A 21,672-nucleotide genomic window follows, 5' to 3' on the forward strand; every position below is an offset into this window, starting at 1 on the left:
TCAAATTGCAGAGGTATACGTCTGCGGAGTATTCCTGGGAAATTATATGAGGGTTATTGATTGAGAGGGTGGAGGCATGTACAGAGCATCAGACTGGGTAAGCGCAGTGTGGTTTCAGAAGTGGTAGAGGATGTGTGGATCAGGTGTTTGCTTTGAAGAATGTATGTGGGAATTACTTAGATGGATTTGTACGAAGCGTTTATGGATCTGGAGAAGGCATATGATAAAGTTGATAGAAATGCTCTGTGGAAGGTATTGAGAGTATATGGTGTGGGAGATAAGTTGCTAGAATCAGCGAAAAATTTCTATCTAGTATAAGTTTTGGGGATAGGGGGAAATATGCAGTCTGTCGTGGATGAGAGGGCTTGGGAAGCGAGTCAGTTGTTGTTCGCTGATGATACAGCGCTGGTGACTGATTCGGGTGAGAAACTGTAGAAGTTGGTGACTGAGTTTGGTAAAGTGCGTGAAAGAAGAAAGTTGAGAGTAAATGTGAATAAGAGTAAGGAAATTAGGTTCATTAGGGTTGAGGGACAGGTGAATTGGGAGGTAGGTTTGAATGGAGAAAAATTGGAGGAAGTAAAGTGTTTAGATATCTGGGAGTGGATTTGGCAGCGGATGGAACCATGGAAGCGGAAGTGAGTCACAGGGTTGGGGAAGGGGCGAAGGTTCTGGGAGCGTTGAAGAATGTGTGGAAGGCGAGAACGTTATATCAGAGAGCAAAAAGGGTATGGCTCCAATGGGCTATAGATAGGGTTGTTCTGAGGAGGGTGAATGTTTTGGAAATGAGATGTTTGAGGACAATACGAGGTGTACTGTGGTTTGATCGAGTAAGTAATGAAAGGGTAAGAGAGATGTGTGGTAATAAGAAGAGTGTGGTTGAGAGAGCAGAAGACGGTGTATTGAAATGGTTTGGTCACATGGAGAGAATGAGTGAGGAAAGATTGACTGAGAGGATATATGTGTCAGAGGTGGAGGGAACGATGAGAAGTGGGAGACCAAATTTGAGGTGGAAGGATGGAATGAAAAAGATTTTGAGCGATCGGGGCCTGAACATGCAGGAGGGTCATTGCTTTGAAAAATGTATATGAGAAATACTTAGAAAAGCAAATGGATTTGTGTGTAGCATTTATGGATCTGGAGAAGCATATGATAGAGTTGATAGAGATGCTCTGTGGAAGGTATCAAGAATATATGGTGTTGGAGGCAAGTTGTTAGAAGTAGTGAGAAGTTTATATCGAGGATGTAAGGCATGTGTACGAGTAGGAAGAAAGGAAAGTGATTAGTACTCAGTGAATGTTGTTTTGCAGCAGGTGTGCGTGATGTCTCCATGGTTGTTTAATTTGTTTATGGATGGGGTTGCTAGGGAGGGGAATGCAAGAGTTTTGGAAAGAGGGGCAAGTATGCAATCTGTTGTGGATAAGAGAGCTTGGGAAGTGAGTCAGTTGTTGTTCGCTGATGATACAGTGCTGTTGGCTGATTCGTGTGAGAAACTGCAGAAGCTGGTGACTGAGTTTGGTAAAGTGTGTGAAAGAAAAAAGCTGAAAGTAAATGTGAATAAGAGCAAGGTTATTAGGTACAGTAGGGTTGAGGGACAAGTCAAATGGGAGGTAAGTTTGAATGGAGAAAAACTGAAGGAAGTGAAGTGTTTTAGATATCTGGGAGTAGATTTGGCAGCGGATGGAACCATGGAAGCGGAAGTGAATCATAGGGTGGGGGAGGGGGCCAAAGTTCTGGAAGCGTTGAAAAATGTGTGGAAGTCGAGAAAAATATCTTGGATAGCAAAAGTGTGTATGTTTGACGGAATAGTGGTTCCAACAATGTTATATGGTTGCGAGGTGTGGGCTGTAGAGAGAGTTGTGCGGAGGAGGGTGGATGTGCTGGAAATGAGATGTTTGAGGACAATATGTAGTGTGAGGTGGTTTGATCGAGTAAGTAATGAAAGGGTAAGAGAGATGTGTGGTAATAAGAAGAGTGTGGTTGAGAGAGCACAAGAAGTGTTTTGTAATGGTTTGGTCACATGGAGTGAATGAGTGAGGAAAGATTGACCAAGAGGATATAAGTGTCGGAGGTGGAGGGAACGAGAAGTGGGAGACCAAATTGGAGGTGGAAGGATGGGGTGAAAAAGATTTTGAGTGATTGGGGCCTTAACATGCAGGAGGGTGACAGGCGTGCAAGGAATAGGGTGAATTGGAGCGATGAGTTATACCGGGGTCGACGTGCTGACAATGGATTGAACCAGGGCATGTGAAGCGTCTGGGGTAAACCATGGAAGTTTTTGTGGAGCCTGGATGTGCCTCGATGTGGAAAGGGAGCTGTGGTTTCGGTGCATTATACATGACAGCTAGAGACTGAGTATGAACGAATGTGGCCTTTGTTGTTTTTTCCTAGCGCTACCTCGCGCACGTGCGGAGGGAGGGGGTTGTCATTTCATGTGTGGCGGGGTGGCGACGAGAATGAATAAGGGCAGACAGAGTGAATTATGCACATGTGTATATGTGTATATGTCTGTATGTGTGTATATATGTATACGCTGAGATGTATACGCATGTATATGTGCGTATGTGGACGTTAATGTTTATACATGTGTATATGGATGGGTTGGACTATTCTTTCGTCTGTTTCCTTGCACTACCTCGCTAATGCGGGAGACAGCGAAAAAGCGAAAAAGTATAATAAAAAATGAATAGATAAGAATCATATATATATATATATATATATATATATATATATATATATATATATATATATATATGTATATATATATATATATTTTTTTTTTTTTTTTTTTTTCTTTTTTTCTTCTTTCTCGCTGTCTTCCGCGTTTGCGAGGTAGCGCAAGGAAACAGACGAAAGAAATGGCCCAACCCACCCCCTTACACAATGTATATACATACACGTCCACACACGCAAATATACATACCTATACATCTCAATGTACACATATATATACACACACAGACACATACATATATACCCATGCACACAATTCACACTGTCTGCCTTTATTCATTCCCATCGCCACCTCGCCACATTTGGAATACCAACCCCCTCCCCCCTCATGTGTGCGAGGTAGCACTAGGAAAAGACACCAAAGGCCCCATTTGTTCACACTCAGTCTCTAGCTGTCATGCAATAATGCCCGAAACCACAACTTCCTTTCCACATCCAGGCCCCACGCAACTTTCCATGGTTTACCCCAGACGCTTCACATGCCCTGATTCAATCCACTGACAGCACGTGAACCCCGGTATACCACATCGATCCAATTCACTCTATTCCTTGCCCGCCTTTCACCCTCCTGCATGTTCAGGCCCCGATCACACAAAATCTTTTTCACTCCATCTTTCCACCTCCAATTTGGTCTCCCACTTCTCCTCGTTCCCTCCACCTCCGACACATATATCCTCTTGGTCAATCTTTCCTCACTCATTCTCTCCATGTGCCCAAACCATTTCAAAACACCCTCTTCTGCTCTCTTAACCACGCTGCTTTTATTTCCACACACCTCTCTTACCCTTACATTACTTACTCGATCAAATCACCTCACACCACACATTGTCCTTAAACATCTCATTTCCAGCACATCCACCCTCCTGCGCATAACTCTATCCATAGCCCACGCCTCGCAACCATACAACATTGTTGGAACCACTATTCCTTCAAACATACCCATTTTTGCTTTCCGAGATGATGTTCTCGACTTCCACACATTCTTCAAGGCTCCCAGAATTTTCGCCCCCTCCCCCACCCTATGATTCACTTCCGCTTCCATGGTTCCATCCGCTGCCAGATCCACTCCCAGATATCTAAAACACTTTACTTCCTCCAGTTTTTCTCCATTCAAACTTACCTCCCACCTCAAACTTACCTCAACCCTACTGTACCTTATAACCTTGCTCTTATTCACATTTACTCTTAACTTTCTTCTTTCACACACTTTACCAAACTCAGTCACCAGCTTCTGCAGTTTCTCACATGAATCAGCCACCAGGGCTGTGTCATCAGCGAATAACAACTGACTCACTTCCCAAGTTCTCTCACCCACAACAGACTTCATACGTGCCCCTGTTTCCAAAACTCTTGCATTCACCTCCCTAACAACCCCATCCATAAACAAATTAAACAACCATGGAGACATCACACACCCCTGCCGCAAACCTACATCCACTGAGAACCAATAACTTTCCTTTCTTCCTACAAGTACACATGCCTTACATCCTCGATAAAAACTTTTCACTGCTTCTAACAACTTGCCTCCCACACCATATATTCTTAATACCTTCCACAGAGCATCTCTATCAACTCTATCATATGCCTTCTCCAGATCCATAAATGCTATATACAAATCCATTTGCTTTTTTAAGTATTTCTCACATACATTCTTCAAAGCAAACACCTGATCCACACATCCTCTACCATTTCTGAAACCACACTGCTCTTCCCCAATCTTATGCTCTGTACATGCATTCACCCTCTCAATCAATTCCCTCCCATATAATTTACCATATAATATATATATATATATATATATATATATATATATATATATATATATATATATATTTCTTTCTTTCATACTATTCGTCATTTCCCGCATCAGCGAGGTAGCGTTGAGAACAGAGGACTGGGCCCTTGAGGGAATATCCTCACCTGGGCCCCTTCTCTGTTCCCTCTTTTGGAAAATTAAAAAAAAAAGTGAGAGGGGATGATTTCCAGCCCCCCGCTCCCTCCCCTTTTAGTCGCCTTCTACGACACGCAGGGAATACGTGGGAAGTATTCTTTCTCCCCTATCCCCAGGGATATATATATATATATATATATATATATATATATATATATATATATATATATATATATATATATATATATTCCTGTGAGTGCGCGGGGAAAATGCAACACGATAAGTTCCCAAGTGCACTTTCGTGTAATAATCACATCATCAGGGGAGACACAAGAGAGAAATATATATTCAGTTTACATACAACGAGGAGACGTAGTTAGGACGCCATTTGGTAAACATGCGATTGTCCAACACAAATGGCGTCCTAGCTAACTCTCTTCGTTGTATATCAACTGACTGCTATATTTCTCTCTTATGTCTCCCCTGATGATGTGATCATTACACGAAAGTGCACTTTAGAACTTATGGTATTTCATTTTCCACGTGGACTCATAGTGATATACTTGATCACGCGCAAAATTGCGATCCTTTTCAATATATATATATATATATATATATATATATATATATATATATATATATATATATATATATATATATATATATATATATAAGCTGACCGCTTACAGCGAGATTTGCATACGGAGATATATCCGTATTGTAATGACTGGAACTATCATGATTTTCAAATCACTTGAGAAATATCCTCGGAATTACGATTGGCACAGGATACTACGTACATGAATATACTGCGTATACCCAACTAAACCGCTGCAGACAGTACGCACGCTTGTGCGAGCCTTGAATATGATAGCCTAGCCTTTAACCTGATCCTTCAGGGTCAATTCTACCGATGAAATCCTTAGCATTCAGTGACATTCAAGACCGACGGAGACACAGCGTGTTATATAGCCTCACTCAGTGTCAGTCATGTTCAACAGAGCGACACAGACCACATAGTATAAAGCCTCACTTCACAATAAAAGTACAAAGTTATACACCGTCTCTTAGAGAAATTGTTCATACTTGTGGGAATGATTTACGATGACGTGGTATCATGGACCATCACTAGGCTTGATATGTTTATGGCAATTCTACTGTTAATAATACTTACACGCTCATTACCTTAAACTGTTCATAAACGCTTAAGTCGATGATTTACAACGTGTCGTTGGAGGAGAGGAACATAGCATGTGCTGTCAGCTGTAACGTTGTGGCAGACAGCAACGTTGTCTATTTTTATGTCAGGGAACAAGAGCGTCTTCGCCCAGGGAGAGACGAGTGGTTTTTTTTCTTACCAGATCCTTCCAGTTATGCTAATCTGACCTAATTCCTAGCGGGCTAGACTCTTCAGTCATTTATATATATATATATATATATATATATATATATATATATATATATATATATATATATATATATATATATATATATATATATATGGTATTGCAGTGGAATTTATTAAAAAAGGGGGTGACTGTATTGTTGACTGGTTGGTAAGGTTATTTAATGTATGTATGATTCATGGTGAGGTGCCTGAGGATTGGCGGAATCCTTGCATAGTGCCATTGTACAAAGGCAGAGGGGATAAGAGTGAGTGCTCAAATTACAGAGGTATAAGTTTGTTGAGTATTCCTGGGAAATTATATGGGAGGGTATTGATTGAGAGGGTGAAGGCATGTACAGAGCATCAGATTGGGGAAGAGCAGTGTGGTTTCAGAAGTGGTAGAGGATGTGTGGATCAGGTGTTTGCTTTGAAGAATGTATGTGAGAAATACTTAGGAAAACAAATTGATTTGTATGTAGCATTTATGGATCTGGAGAAGGCATATGATAGAGTTGATAGAGATGTTCTGTGGAAGGTTTTAAAAATATATGGTGTGGAAGGCAAGTTGTTAGAAGCAATGAAAAGTTTTTATCGAGGATGTAAGGCATGTGTACGTGTAGGAAGAGAGGAAAGTGATTGGTTCTCAGTGAATGTAGGTTTGCGGCAGGGGTGTGTGATGTCTCCATGATTGTTTAATTTGTTTATGGATGGGGTTGTTAGGGAGGTGAATGCAAGAGTTTTGGAAAGAGGGGCAAGTATGCAGTCTGTTGTGGATGAGAGAGCTTGGGAAGTGAGTCAATTGTTGTTCGTTGATGATACAGCGCTGGTGGCTGATTCATGTAAGAAACTGCAGAAGCTGGTGACTGAGTTTGGTAAAGTGTGTGAAAGAAAGAAAGTTAAGAGTAAATGTGAATAAGAGCAAGGTTATTAGGTACAGTAGGGTTGAGGGTCAAGTAAATTGGGAGGTAAGTTTGAATGTAGAAAAAATGGAGGAAGTAAAGTGTTTTAGATATCTGGGAGTGGATCTGGCAGCGGATGGAACCATGGAAGCGGAAGTGAATCATAGGGTGGGGGCGAAAATTCTGCGAGCCTTGAAGAATGTTTGCAAGTCGAGAACATTATCTCGGAAAGCAAAAATGGGTATGTTTGAAGGAATAGTGGTTCCAACAATGTTGTATGGTTGCGAGGCGTGGGCTATGGATAGAGTTGTGCGCAGGAGGGTGGATGTGCTGGAAATGAGATGTTTTAGGACAATATGTGATGTGAGGTGGTTTCATCGAGTAAGTAATGTAAGTGTAAGAGAGATGTGTAGAAATAAAATGAGTGTGGTTGAGAGAGCAGAAGAGGGTGTTTTGAAATGGTTTGGTCACATGGAGTGAATGAGTGAGGAAAGATTGACCAAGAGGATATATGTGTCGGAGGTGGAGGGAACGAGGAGAAGTGGGAGACCAAATTTTAGATGGAAAGATGGGGTGAAAAAGATTTTGAGTGATCGGGGCCTGAACATGCAGGAGGGTGAAAGGCGTGCAAGGAATAGAGTGAATTGGAACGATGTGGCATACCGGGGTCGACGTGCTGTCAATGGATTGAACCAGGGCATGTGAAGCATCTGGGGTAAACCATGGAAAGTTGTGTGGGGCCTGGATGTGGAAAGGGAGCTGTTGTTTCGGTGCATTATTACATGACAGCTAGAGACTGAGTGTGAACGAATAGGGCCTTTGGTGTCTTTTCTTAGCGCTACCTCGCACACATGAGGGGGGAGGGGGTTGTTATTCCATGTGTGGCGGGGTGGCGATGGGAATAAATAAAGGCAGATAGTATGAATTATGTACATGTGTATATATGTATATGTCTGTGTGTGTATATATATGTGTACATTGAGATGTATAGGTATGTATATTTGCGTGTGTGGACGTGTATGTATATACATGTGTATGTGGGCGGGTTGGGCCATTCTTTCGTCTGTTTCCTTGCGCTACCTCTCTAACGCGGGAGACAGCGACAAAGCATAATAATTAATAACACACACACACACATATATATATATATATATATATATATATATATATATATATATATATATATATATATATATATATATATATATATATCATTTATCTTTTTTTTATTTTGCATTGTCGCTGTCTCCCGCGTTAGAGAGGTAGCGCAAGGAAACAGACGAAAGAATGGCCCAACCCGCCCACATACACATGTATATACATACACGTCCACACACGCAAATATACATACACCCTCTTCTGCTCTCTCAACCACACTCTTTTTATTTCCACACATCTCTCTTACCCTTACATTACTTACTCGATCAAACCACCTCACACCACATATTGTCCTCAAACATCTCATTTCCAGCACATCCACCCTCCTCCGCACAACTCTACCCATAGCCTACGCCTCGCAACCATACAACATTGTTGTAACCACTATTCCTTCAAACATACCCATTTTTGCTTTCCGAGATAATGTTCTCGACTTCCACACATTCTTCAAGGCTCGCAGAACTTTCGCCCCCTCCCCCACCCTATGATTCATTTCCGCTTCCATGGTTCCATCCGCTGCCAGATCCACTCCCAGATATCTAAAACACTTTACTTCCTCCAGTTTTTATCCATTCAAACTTACCGCCCAATTGACTCGACCCTCAACCCTACTGTACCTAATAACCTTGCTCTTATTCACATTTACTCTTAACTTTCTTCCTTAACACACTTTACCAAACTCAGTCAAAAGCTTCTGCAGTTTCTCACATGAATCAGCCGCCAGCGCTGTATCATCAGCGAACAACAACTGACTCACTTCCCAAGCTCTCTCACCCACAACAGACTGCATACTTGCCCCTCTTTCCAAAACTCTTGCATTCACCTCCCTAACAACCCTATCCAGAAACAAATTAAACAACCATGGAGACATCACACACCCCTGCCGCAAACCTACATTCACTGAGAACCAATCACTTTCCTCTCTTCCTACACGTACAAATGCCTTACATCCTCTATAAAAACTTTTCATTGCTTCTAACAACTTGCCTCCCACACCATATATTCTTAATACCTTCCACAGAGCATCTCTATCAACTCTATCATATGCCTTCTCCAGATCCATAAATGCTTCATACAAATCCATTTGCTTTTCTAAGTATTTCTCACATACATTCTTCAAAGGAAACACCTGATCCACACATCCTCTACCACTTCTGAAACCACACTGCTCTTCCCCAACCTGATGCAACAAACTTATACCTCTTATCCCCTTTGCCATTGTACAATGGCACTATGCAAGCATTCCGCCAATCCTCAGGCACCTCATAATGAATCATACATACATTAAATAACCTTACCAACCGGTCAACAATACAGTCACCCCCTTTTTTTAATAAATTCCACTGCAATACCATCCAAACCCTCTGCCTTGCCGGCTTCCATCTTCCGCAAAGCTTTTACTACCTCTTCTCTGTTTACCAAATCATTTTCCCTAACCCTCTCACTTTGCACACCACCTCGACCAAAACACCCTATATCTGCCACTCTATCATCAAACACATTCAACAAACATTCAAAATACTCACTCCATCTCCTTCTCACATCACCACTACTTGTTATCGCCTCCCCATTAGCCCCCTTCACTGAAGTTCCCATTTGCTTCCTTGTCTTATCCACTTTATTTACCTCCTTCCAAAACATCTTTTTATTCTCCCTAAAATCTAATGATAGTCTCTCACCTCAATTCTCATTTGCCCTCTTTTTCACTTCTTGCACCTTTCTCTTGACCTCCTGCCTCTTCCTTTTATACATCTCCCACTCATTTGCAGTTTTTTCCCTGCAAAAATCGTCCAAATGCCTCTCTCTTCTCTTTCATTAATTATCTCACTTCTTCATCCCACCACTCACTACCCTCTCTAATCAACCCACCTCCCACGCTTCTCATGACACAAGCATCTTTTGGCAAGCCATTACTGCTTCCCTAAATACATCCCAATCCTCCCCCACACCCCTTACCTCCTTTGTTCTCACCCCTTTCCTTCTGCACTCAGTCTCTCCTGGTACTTCCTCACACAAGTCTCCTTCCCAAGCTCACTTACTCTCACCACTCTCTTCACCCCAACATTCTCTCTTCTTTTCTGAAAACCCCTACAAATCTTCACCTTATCTTCCACAAGATAATGATCAGACATCCCTCCAGTTGCACCTCTCAGCACATTAACATCCAAAAGTCTCTCTTTCACGCGCCTATCAATTAACACGTTATCCAATAACGCTCTCCGGCCATCTCTCCTACTTACATACGTATACTTATGTATATCTAGGTTTTTAAACCAGGTATTCCCAATCACCAGTCCTTTTTCAGCACCTAAATCTACAAGCTCTTCACCATTTCCATTTACAACACTGAACACTCCATGTATACCAATTATTCCCTCAACTGCCACAGTACTCACCTTTGCATTCAAATCACCCATCACTATAACCCGGTCTTGTGCATCAAAACCACTAACACATTCATTCAGCTGCTCCAAAAACACTTGCCTTTCATGATCTTTCTTGTCATCCCCATGTTCATATGCACCAATAATCACCCATCTCTCTCCATCAACTTTCAGTTTTATCCATAGTAATCTAAAATTTACTTTCTTACACTCTATCACATACTCCCACAACTCCTGTTTCAGGAGTAGTGCTACTCCTTCTCTTGCTCTTGTCCTCTCACTAACCCCTGACTTTACTCCCAAGACTTTCCCAAACCACTCTTCCCCTTTACCCTTGAGCTTCGTTTCACTCAGAGCCAAAACATCCAGGTTCCTTTCCTCAAACATACTACCTATCTCTCCATTTTTCTCATCTTGGTTATATCCACACACATTTAGACACCCCAATCTGAGCCTTCGAGGAGGATGAGCACTCCCCGCGTCATGGGTAAACCATGGAAAGTTGTGTGGGGCCTGGATGTGGAAAGGGAGCTGTGGTTTCGGGCATTATTGCATGACAGCTAGAGACTGAGTGTGAACGAATGGGTCCTTTGTTGTCTTTTCCTAGTGCTACCTCGCACACATGATGGGGGAGGGGGATGATATTCCATGTGTGGCGAGGTGGCGATGGGAATGAATAGATTCAGACAGTGTGAATTGTGTGCATGGGTATATATGTATGTGTCTGTGTGTATATATATATATGTACATTGAGATGTATAGGTATGAATATTTGGTGTGTGGACGTGTATGTATATACATTGTGTATGGGAGTGGGTTGGGCCATTTCTTTCGTCTGTTTCCTTGCTCTACCTCGCAAATGCGGGAGACAGCGACAAAGCAAATGAAAATAAGAAATTAATGTATATATATATATATATATATATATATATATATATATATATATATATATATATATATATATGATATATATAAATATATAAATATATACATATATATATATATATATATATATATATATATATATATATATATATATATATATATATATATATATATATATACATACATACATACATATATATATATATATATATATATATATATATATATATTCATTTATGTATGTATTATACTTCGTCGCAGTCTCCCGCGTTAGCGAGGTAACGCATATATATACATACACATCCATATGCATATATACATATGTACATAATTCATACTTACTGCCTTCATTCATTCCCACCGCCGCCCCGCCACACATGAAATGACAACCTCCTCCTCCCTGTACGCGCGCGAGGTAGCCCTAGGAAAAGACACCAAAGGCCACATTCGTTCACACTCAGTCTATAGCTGTCATATATAATGCAACGAAGCCACAGCTCCCTTTCCACATTCAGGCCCCACACAACTTTCCATGGTTTACCCCAGACGCTTCACATGACCTGGTTCAATCCACTGACAGCACGTCGACCCCGGTATACCACATCGTTCCAGTTCACTCTATTCCTTGAACGCCTTTCACCCTCCAGCATGTTCAATCCCCGATCGCCCCAAATCTTTTTCACTCCATCCTTCTTACCTCTTGGTCTCTCACTTCTCCTTGTTCCCTCCACCTCTGACACATATATCGTGTTTCTCAATCCTTCCTCACTCATTGTCTCCACGTGACGAAACCATTTCAATACATCCTCTTGTGCTCTGTCAACCATGCTCTTTTTATTACCACACATCTCTCTTACCCTTTCATTACTTACTCGATCAAACCACCTCACATCACATATTGTCCTCAAATATCTCATTTCCAGCACATCCACCCTCCTCCGCACAACCCTATCTACAGCCCACGCCTCGCAAACATTTACCATTGTTGGAACCACTATTCCATCAAACATACCCATTTTTACTTTCCGAGATAATGTTCTCGCCTTCCACACATTTTTCAACGCTCCCAGAACTTTCGCCCCCTCCCCCATCCTGTAAGTCACTTCCGCTTCCTTAGTTCCATCCGCTGTCAAATCCACTCCTAGATGTCTAAAACCTTAAGTTCCTCCACTTTTTCTCCATTCAAACTTTCCTCCCAGTTGACTTGACCCTCAACCCTAATGTACCTGATAACCTTGCTCTTATCCACATTTACTCTCAGCTTTCTTCTTTCACACACTTTACGTCAGTCACCAACTTCTGCAGTTTCTCACCCGAAACACCAACCAGCGTTGCATCATCAGCGAACAACAACTGACTCACTTGCCAAGCCCTCTCATCCACAACAGACTGCCTACTTCCCCCTCTCTCCAAAACTATTGCATTCACCTCCCTAACAACCCCATCCATAAACAAATTAAACAACATTGGAGACATCAATCACCCCTGCCGCAAACCAACATTCACTGGAAACCAATCACTTTCCTCTCTTCCTACACGTACACATGCCTTACATCGTCGATAAAAACTTTTCACTGCTTCCAGCAACTTGCCTCCCACACCGTAACTCTTAATACCTTCCACAGAGCATCTCTATCAACTCTATCATATGCCTTCTCCAGATCCATGAATGCTACATAGAAACCCATTTGTTTTTCTTAGCACTTCTCACACATATTCTTCAAAACAAACACCTGATTCACACATCCTCTTCCACTTCTGAAACCACACTGCTCTTTCCCAATCTGGTGCTCTGTACGTGCCTTCACCCTCTCAATCAATACCCTTCCATATAATTTCCCAGGAATACTCAACAAACTTATACCTCTCTATTTTGAACACTCACCTTTATCCCCTTTGCCTTTATACAAAGGCACTATGCTTGCATTCCGCCAATCCTCAGGCACTTCACTATGAGCCCTACATACATTGAATATCCTCACCAACCAGTCAACAACACAGTCATCCCCTTTTTTAATAAATTCCACTGCCATAACATCCAAACCCACTGTCTTGCCGGCTTTCATCTTCCGAAAAGCTTTTACTGCCTCTTCTCTGTTTACCAAATCCTTCTCCCCTAACCCTCTCACTTCGCACACCACCTTGACCAAAACACCCTTTATCTTACTTATGTAAGTAGGAGAGATGGCCAGAGAGCGTTATTGGATTACATGTTGATTGATAGGCGTGCGAAAGAAAGACTTTTGGATGTTAATGTGCTGAGAGTTGCAACTGGAGGGAAATCTGATCATCATCTTGTGGAGGCGAAGGTGAAGATTTGTAAAGGTTTTCAGAAAAGAAGAGAGAATGTTGGGGTGAAGAGAGTGGTGAGAGTAAGTGAGCTTGGGAAGGAGACTTGTGCGAGGAAGTACCAGGAGAGACTGAGTGCAGAAGAGACGTAAGGGGAGTGGGTGAGGAATGGGATGTATTCAGGGAAGCAGTGATGGCTTGCGCGAAAGATTCTTGTGGCATGAGAAACGTGGGAGGTGGGCAGATTAGAAAGGGTAGCGAGTGGTGGGAGGAAGAAGTAAGATTATTAGTGAAAGAGAAGAGGGAGGCATTTGGACGAGTTTTGCAGGGAAATATTGCAGATGACTGGAAGATGTATAAAAGAATGAGGTCAAGAGAAAGGTGCAAAAGAGAAAGGTGAAAAAGAGGGCAAATGAGAGTTAGGGTGAGAGAGTATCATTAAATCTTAGGGAGAATAAAAAGATCTTTTGCAAAGAGGTAAGTAAAGTGCGTAATACAACAGAACAAATGGAAACATCGATAAAGGGGGCTAATGGGGAGGTGATGTGAGAAGGAGATGGAGTGAATATTTTGAAGGTTTGTTCAATGTGTTAGATGATGAAGTGGCAGGTATAGGGTGTTTTGGTTGAGGTAGTGCGCGAAGTGAGAAGTTAGGGAGAATGATTGCGGAAGATGAAAGCCGGCAAGGCAGCGGGTTTGGACGGTATTCCAGGGGAATTTATTAAGATAGGGGGTGACTATGTTGTTGACTGGTTGGTTAGGATATTCAGTGTATGTATGAGTAATGGTGGGGTGCTTGAGGTTTGGCAGAATGCATGCATAGTGCCTTTGTACAAAGGCAAAGGGGATCAAGTGATTGCTCAAATCACAGAAGTATAAGTTTGTTTGGTATCCTGGGAAATCATATGGGAGGGTATTGAATGAGAGGGTGAAGGCATGTAGAGAGCATCGGATTGGGGAAGAGCAGTGTGGTTTCAGAAGTGGAGGAGGATGTGTGGATCAGGTGTTTGCTTTTAAGAATGTATGTGAGAAATACTTAGAAAAGCAAATGGATTTGTATGTAGCATTTATGGATCTAGAGAAGTCATACGATTGAGTTGATAGAGATATATGGTGTGGGAGGCAAGTTTTTAGAATCAGTGAAAAGTTTTTATCGAGGATGTAAGGCATATGTACGAGTAGGAAAGAGGAAAGTGATTGGATCTCAGTGAAGGTTGGTTTGCGGCAGGGGTGCATGATGTCTCCGTGGTTGTATAATTTGTTTATGGATGGGGTTGTTAGGGAGGTGAATACAAGAGTTTTGGAGAGAGGGGCAAGTATGCAGTCTGTTGTGTATGAGAGAGCTTGGGAAGTGAGTCAGTTGTTCGCTGATGATGCAACGCTGGTTGGTGATTCGGGTGAGAAACTGCAGAAGCTGGTGACTGACGTAAAGTGTGTGAAAGAAGAAAGCTGAGAGTAACTGTGAATAAAAGCAATGTTATTAGGTACAGTAGGGTTGAAGGACAAGTCAACTGGGAGGTAAGTTTGAACAGAGAAAAAGTGGAGGAAGTGAAGTGTTTTAGACATCTGGGAGTGGATTTAGCAGTGGATGAAACCATGGAAGTGGAAGTGAGTGACAGGGAGTGGGAGGGGGCGAAAGTTCTGGGAGCGTTGAAAAATTTGTAGAAGGCAAGAACGTTAACTCGGAAAGCAAAAATTGGTATGTTTGAAGGAATAGTGGTTCCAACAATGCTATATGCTATATCCAGTGTGCGTAATAAATAAAGTGACGACCCCTACTAGGATAGCATCGTAACAATTCATTGGCGTCCTCGCCAGGAGGTCGTAACAATATCCATCGTTAATCAACAATCACGCGATTGTTTCCCCGCTTCCCGTAGACGTGGTGTGAGCAGTGCTTTCAAAGGGCGATGCCTGCTTTTGGTTCTCTCGGCTTGTAAGGGTTCCTGCAGTTCGGGGTTCACTATAATTTTCCCGTGTCTGGAATTTATATAAGTCATCACAGAGGATAGAAAGTTCCGGCCTCTCATGATCCTGTTCATATACTGGAGTTAGGTGACCATTGATTCATAGATGAGGGAATTCTATCTGGTCCTCAGACAACTGAACCCTAGAGAGATGAGTGAATCTGTCTGTAGGTTGAGGTGCGGCAAGTGAGCCATCACACAACCTGGATAGTCTCCTCAATGATGCGGGTTTCAGTGGTGCTAACATGCATCTCAGTAACATTGTGAAGGGCCTCCTCTGTACATAGTCATAAATCATGGTTAGTTTCAACGTCATTATATTTGGCAAGAGTTTCCTCTAATTCATCTTTCTGGCTTACCAACTGTTTTTGTTTGAAACGTATTTGTTGCTCTGTCAACTTCCCCCGGAAGCCATGAGTAAACCGTCGTTGCTGTCCTGCTCGGTCATGTAGTCGTAAATTAGTGTAAGCTTAGACCAGGTCTTCTCTACTGCCCACAAAATTGTATACGACAGCATATCTAGAATTATTAATCTTCTTTCTTATATTCTCTAACTTTCTCAGTATCATTCTATCATTAGGTGGGTGCTCAAACACTAGTTGTCCAAAGCTTTCTATTTCATCTTAATCAAGCTTTCGCCTTCACAGAGGATCTTTCGCCACCGACGTTTACAGAAAGTCCACCAGCCAAGGTAAATGTATGGATGGAGTAAGTGAATGTACTCAGAATCACAAGAGGAGCGTCATTCGTACACACGTGAGAAGAGCGATCTAGGTGTTCAACCTGACAACTTCTACACCAAGAATTTCAACATGTCCGGCAAATGTTGATTAACGATGGTTATTGTTACGACCTCCTGGCGAGGACGCCAGTGAATTGTTATGATGCTATCCTAGCAGGGGTCGTCACTTTATTTATCACGCACACTGGATAACGCTATCTTAACAATATGGGATGAAAGCAAACACCAGGATTAAACCTGCATATAATACAAGAAATGAAGAATACAAACACTTTCGTTAACACTTAACATTCAACTTTCCACATTCTACGTTCCAGGTAAGATTTCAGACCTGGAGATCTCTTTCCTTTATGACAAGTTGATTATAGAAACATGATACAGGACACTTACTTATTCTTTAGGCAATTCTATGACAAGTTATGATACATCATTACAGTCATACCTGACATGACACAGTCTAACATCTTACAATCTAGGGCAGCAGTGGCTACGGGGTTTGAGACAAGGAAAGCCTACATTACCTTGCTGGGCTCGGGACTGCTCAAGGAATCAGCTGCTAGAGTGTCGTCTCTGCCTTTTATCTGAAGGGGCAGCCGGGCGGGAGCAGCCAGCCACGCCTTGATAAGCCGCCTACGGCTGCATTACGTAGGAATGACCACAATTACTCTTGATTGGTCAAAAGACTGATTGTCACGCCCTCATCCCGGCGTGATTGGCTGGAACCTCCCAGGTCACTACGTGGCTTACCTAAGCCTACAAATTCCCATAAGACAGACACAACGAACACGCAGGTTCGTAACAATATTCAAATGCTGAATTTGATACCATTGTGAACAACATGCTGGAGCAACATCTCGTTGCAAAAAGACAACCTCAACGTGACAGCATTAGAATTTACTTCAAGAACACATTTGATAATCATATCGAAAAGACGATAAGGTCGTGAGAAATATTGTGGTCAGAAACAGCAAAGCGATTGATGAAGACCAGGATATCAGGCTGCTAATATACTACAACAGTCTGAAAACGTGTTCGATCGTCATGAACAACAATATGGTAGGTCGCTCTGGACGTATGAATCGTATCGATGTCTTACATAAGTACCGATGCAATGTTGGGACTGTCAGCCCCACCACATAACCTACATTGGACATACAACCTGCACACTGAGCCGCCACCTCACGTTCCACATACAAGAAGGTGGAATCAAACAGCGTCATGAATAAAAAACATGAAACGAGACTAACGAGAGAGATTATAGTGAATAATGTTAAAATCATTACTAGTTGCAGTGGTCAGAGGAGACTACGGATACTGGAAGCCATTCACATTAGAGAGAAATCACCTGTCATCAACATCCAGACAAACATGACCACCGCCATACAGCTCTTTGATGGCCCGCCAATACGACGTAGACCTAATGCCATTTTAGTACAGATGGGATACGTCATTGACCCGCCACAAGCTACCATGAGTATCAGAAGAGCCCAACCTGACCTAAACTCCACATCAGGACATTAAGGGTCTCTTGCGTGGCCTAATTTAGTGTACATGTGCTTTGTGATGGAATTTATATAGTCCTACCGAGTTTAATATTGTTCTTTTGTGTTTCCTGAACTGTAAGTTTATCGAAATTTCTGTTTCCAAATTTTGTATTTAGGGTGTAACTCATACAATCTTACGTGATATTGTTCATTTCTATCGCTTTTAGTGTTTTCCCTCACTGTTATGTACTATGTACCGTGTTTTTTCCGAATGTTTTTCTTATCTACAACGATTGCGTTTTACATATCATATCCAAGTTCTGTGACGCAGTTTTTTCTCTTTTTTTGCAGATTCCTGATGATGCCTCTATAGAGGCAAAAGCTTGATCAAAATAGAATGGAAAACTTTGGACAACAGATGTTTGAGCTCCAGCTTAATGGTAGCATAATACTGAGAAAATTAGAGAACATGAGAAAGAAGATTTATAACTCGAAATATGCTGTTGTATTCAATTCTGTATGCATTAGAAAAAATCTGCTCACACACACACACACACTCACACACACTCACACACACATATTTATATATATATATATATATATATATATATATATATATATATATATATATATATATATATATATATATATATCGCTACCTCGCAAACGCGGGAGACAGCGACAAAGTATAAAAAAAAAAAAAAAAAAAAAAAAAATATATATATATATATATATATATATTCCGTGCTTCCGTCCGCTGCCAAGTCCAAATATACATATATATATAAATATATTCAGCTGCTCCCAAAACACTTGCCTCTCATGATCTTTCCTCTCATGCCCAGGTGCATATGCACCAATAATCACCCCTCTCTCTCCATCAACTTTCAGTTTTACCCACATTAATCGAGAATTTACTTTCTTACATTCTATCACATACTCCCACAACTCCTGTTTCAGGAGTACTGCTACTCCTTCCCTTGCTCTTGTCCTCTCACTAACCCCTGACTTTACTCCCAAGACATTCCCAAACCACTCTTCCCCTTTACCCTTGAGCTTCGTTTCACTCAGAGCCAAAACATCCAGGTTCCTTTCCTCAAACATACTACCAATCTCTCCTTTTTTCACATCTTGGTTACATCCACACTCATTTAGACACCCCAGTCTGAGCCTTCGAGGAGGATGAGCACTCCCCGCGTGACTCCTTCTTCTGTTTCCCATTTTAGAAAGTTAAAAAATACAAGGAGGGGAGGATTTCTGGCCCCCCGCTCCCGTCCCCTCTAGTCGCCTTCTACGACACGCGAGGAATGCGTGTTAGTGGTTTTGATGCACGAGACCGGGTTATAGTGATGGGTGATTTGAATGCAAAGGTGAGTAATGTGGCAGTTGAGGGAATAATTGGTATACATGGGGTGTTCAGTGTTGTAAATGGAAATGGTGAAGAGCTTGTAGATTTATGTGCTGAAAAAGGACTGGTGATTGGGAAAACCTGGTTTAAAAAGCGAGATATACATAAGCATACGTATGTAAGTAGGAGAGATGGCCAGAGAGCGTTATTGGATTACGTGTTAATTGACAGGCGCGTGAAAGAGAGACTTTTGGATGTTAATGTGCTGAGAGGTGCAACTGGAGGGATGTCTGATCATTATCTTGTGGAGGCTAAGGTGAAGATTTGTATGGGTTTTCAGAAAAGAAGAGTGAATGTTGGGGTGAAGAGGGTGGTGAGAGTAAGTGAGCTTGGGAAGGAGACTTGTGTGAGGAAGTACCAGGAGAGACTGAGTACAGAATGGAAAAAGGTGAGAACAATGGAAGTAAGGGGAGTGGGGGAGGAATGGGATGTATTTAGGGAATCAGTGATGGATTGCGCAAAAGATGCTTGTGGCGTGAGAAGAGTGGGAGGTGGGTTGATTAGAAAGGGTAGTGAGTGGTGGGATGAAGTAAGATTATTAGTGAAAGAGAAGAGAGAGGCATTTGGACGATTTTTGCAGGGAAAAAATGCAATTGAGTGGGAGATGTATAAAAGAAAGAGACAGGAGGTCAAGAGAAAGGTGCAAGAGGTGAAAAAGAGGGCAAATGAGAGTTGGGGTGAGAGAGTATCATTAAATTTTAGGGAGAATAAAAAGATGTTCTGGAAGGAGGTAAATAAAGTGCGTAAGACAAGGGAGCAAATGGGAACTTCAGTGAAGGGCGCAAATGGGGAGGTGATAACAAGTAGTGGTGATGTGAGGAGATGGAGTGAGTATTTTGAAGGTTTGTTGAATGTGTTTGATGATAGAGTGGCAGATATAGGGTGCTTTGGTCGAGGTGGTGTGCAAAGTGCGAGGGTTAGGGAAAATGATTTGGTAAACAGAGAAGAGGTAGTAAAAGCTTTGCGGAAGATGAAAGCCGGCAAGGCAGCAGGTTTGGATGGTATTGCAGTGGAATTTATTAAAAAAGGGGGTGACTGTATTGTTGACTGGTTGGTAAGGTTATTTAATGTATGTATGTATGACTCATGGTGAGGTGCCTGAGGATTGGCGGAAAGCGTGCATAGTGCCATTGTACAAAGGCAAAGGGGATAAGAGTGAGTGCTCAAATTACAGAGGTATAAGTTTGTTGAGTATTCCTGGTAAATTATATGGGAGGGTATTGATTGAGAGGGTGAAGGCATGTACAGAACATCAGATTGGGGAAGAGCAGTGTGGTTTCCGAAGTGGTAGAGGATGTGTGGATCAGGTGTTTGCTTTGAAGAATGTATGCGAGAAATACTTAGAAAAGCAAATGGATTTGTATGTAGCATTTATGGATCTGGAGAAGGCATATGATAGAGTTGATAGAGATGCTCTGTGGAAGGTATTAAGAATATATGGTGTGGGAGGCAAGTTGTTAGAAGCAGTGAAAAGTTTTTATCGAGGATGTAAGGCATGTGTACGTGTAGGAAGAGAGGAAAGTGATTGGTTCTCAGTGAATGTAGGTTTGCGGCAGGGGTGTGTGATGTCTCCATGGTTGTTTAATTTGTTTATGGATGAGGTTGTTAGGGAGGTGAATGCAAGAGTTTTGGAAAGAGTGGCAAGTATGAAGTCTGTTGGGGATGAGAGAGCTTGGGAAGTGAGTCACTTGTTGTTCGCTGATGATACAGCGCTGGTGGCTGATTCATGTGAGAAACTGCAGAAGCTGGTGACTGAGTTTGGTAAAGTGTGTGAAAGAAGAAAGTTAAGAGTAAATGTGAATAAGAGCAAGGTAATTAGGTACAGTAGGGTTGAGGGTCAAGTCAACTGGGAGGTAAGTTTGAATGGAGAAAAACTGGAGGAAGTAAAGTGTTTTAGATATCTGGGAGTGGATTTGGCAACGGATGGAACCATGGAAGCGGAAGTGGATCATAGGGTGGGGGAGGGGGCGAAAATCCTGGGAGCCTTGAAGAATGTGTGGAAGTCGAGAACATTATCTCGGAAAGCAAAAATGGGTATGTTTGAAGGAATAGTGGTTCCAACAATGTTGTATGGTTGCGAGGCGTGGGCTATGGATAGAGTTTTGAGCAGGAGGATGGATGTGCTGGAAATGAGATGTTTGAGGACAATGTGTGGTGTGAGGTGGTTTGATCGAGTAAGTAACGTAAGGGTAAGAGAGATGTGTGGAAATAAAATGAGCGTGGTTGAGAGAGCAGAAGAGGGTGTTTTGAAATGGTTTGGGCACATGGAGAGAATGAGTGAGGAAAGATTGACCAAGAGGATATATGTGTCGGAGGTGGAGGGAACGAGGAGAAGTGGGAGACCAAATTGGAGGTGGAAAGATGGAGTGAAAAAGATTTTGAGTGATCGGGGCCTGAACATGCAGGAGGATGAAAGGAGGGCAAGGAATAGAGTGAATTGGATCGATG

Source organism: Panulirus ornatus, chromosome 30, assembly GCF_036320965.1.
Source record: "Panulirus ornatus isolate Po-2019 chromosome 30, ASM3632096v1, whole genome shotgun sequence".
Classification (NCBI taxonomy): domain Eukaryota; kingdom Metazoa; phylum Arthropoda; class Malacostraca; order Decapoda; family Palinuridae; genus Panulirus; species Panulirus ornatus.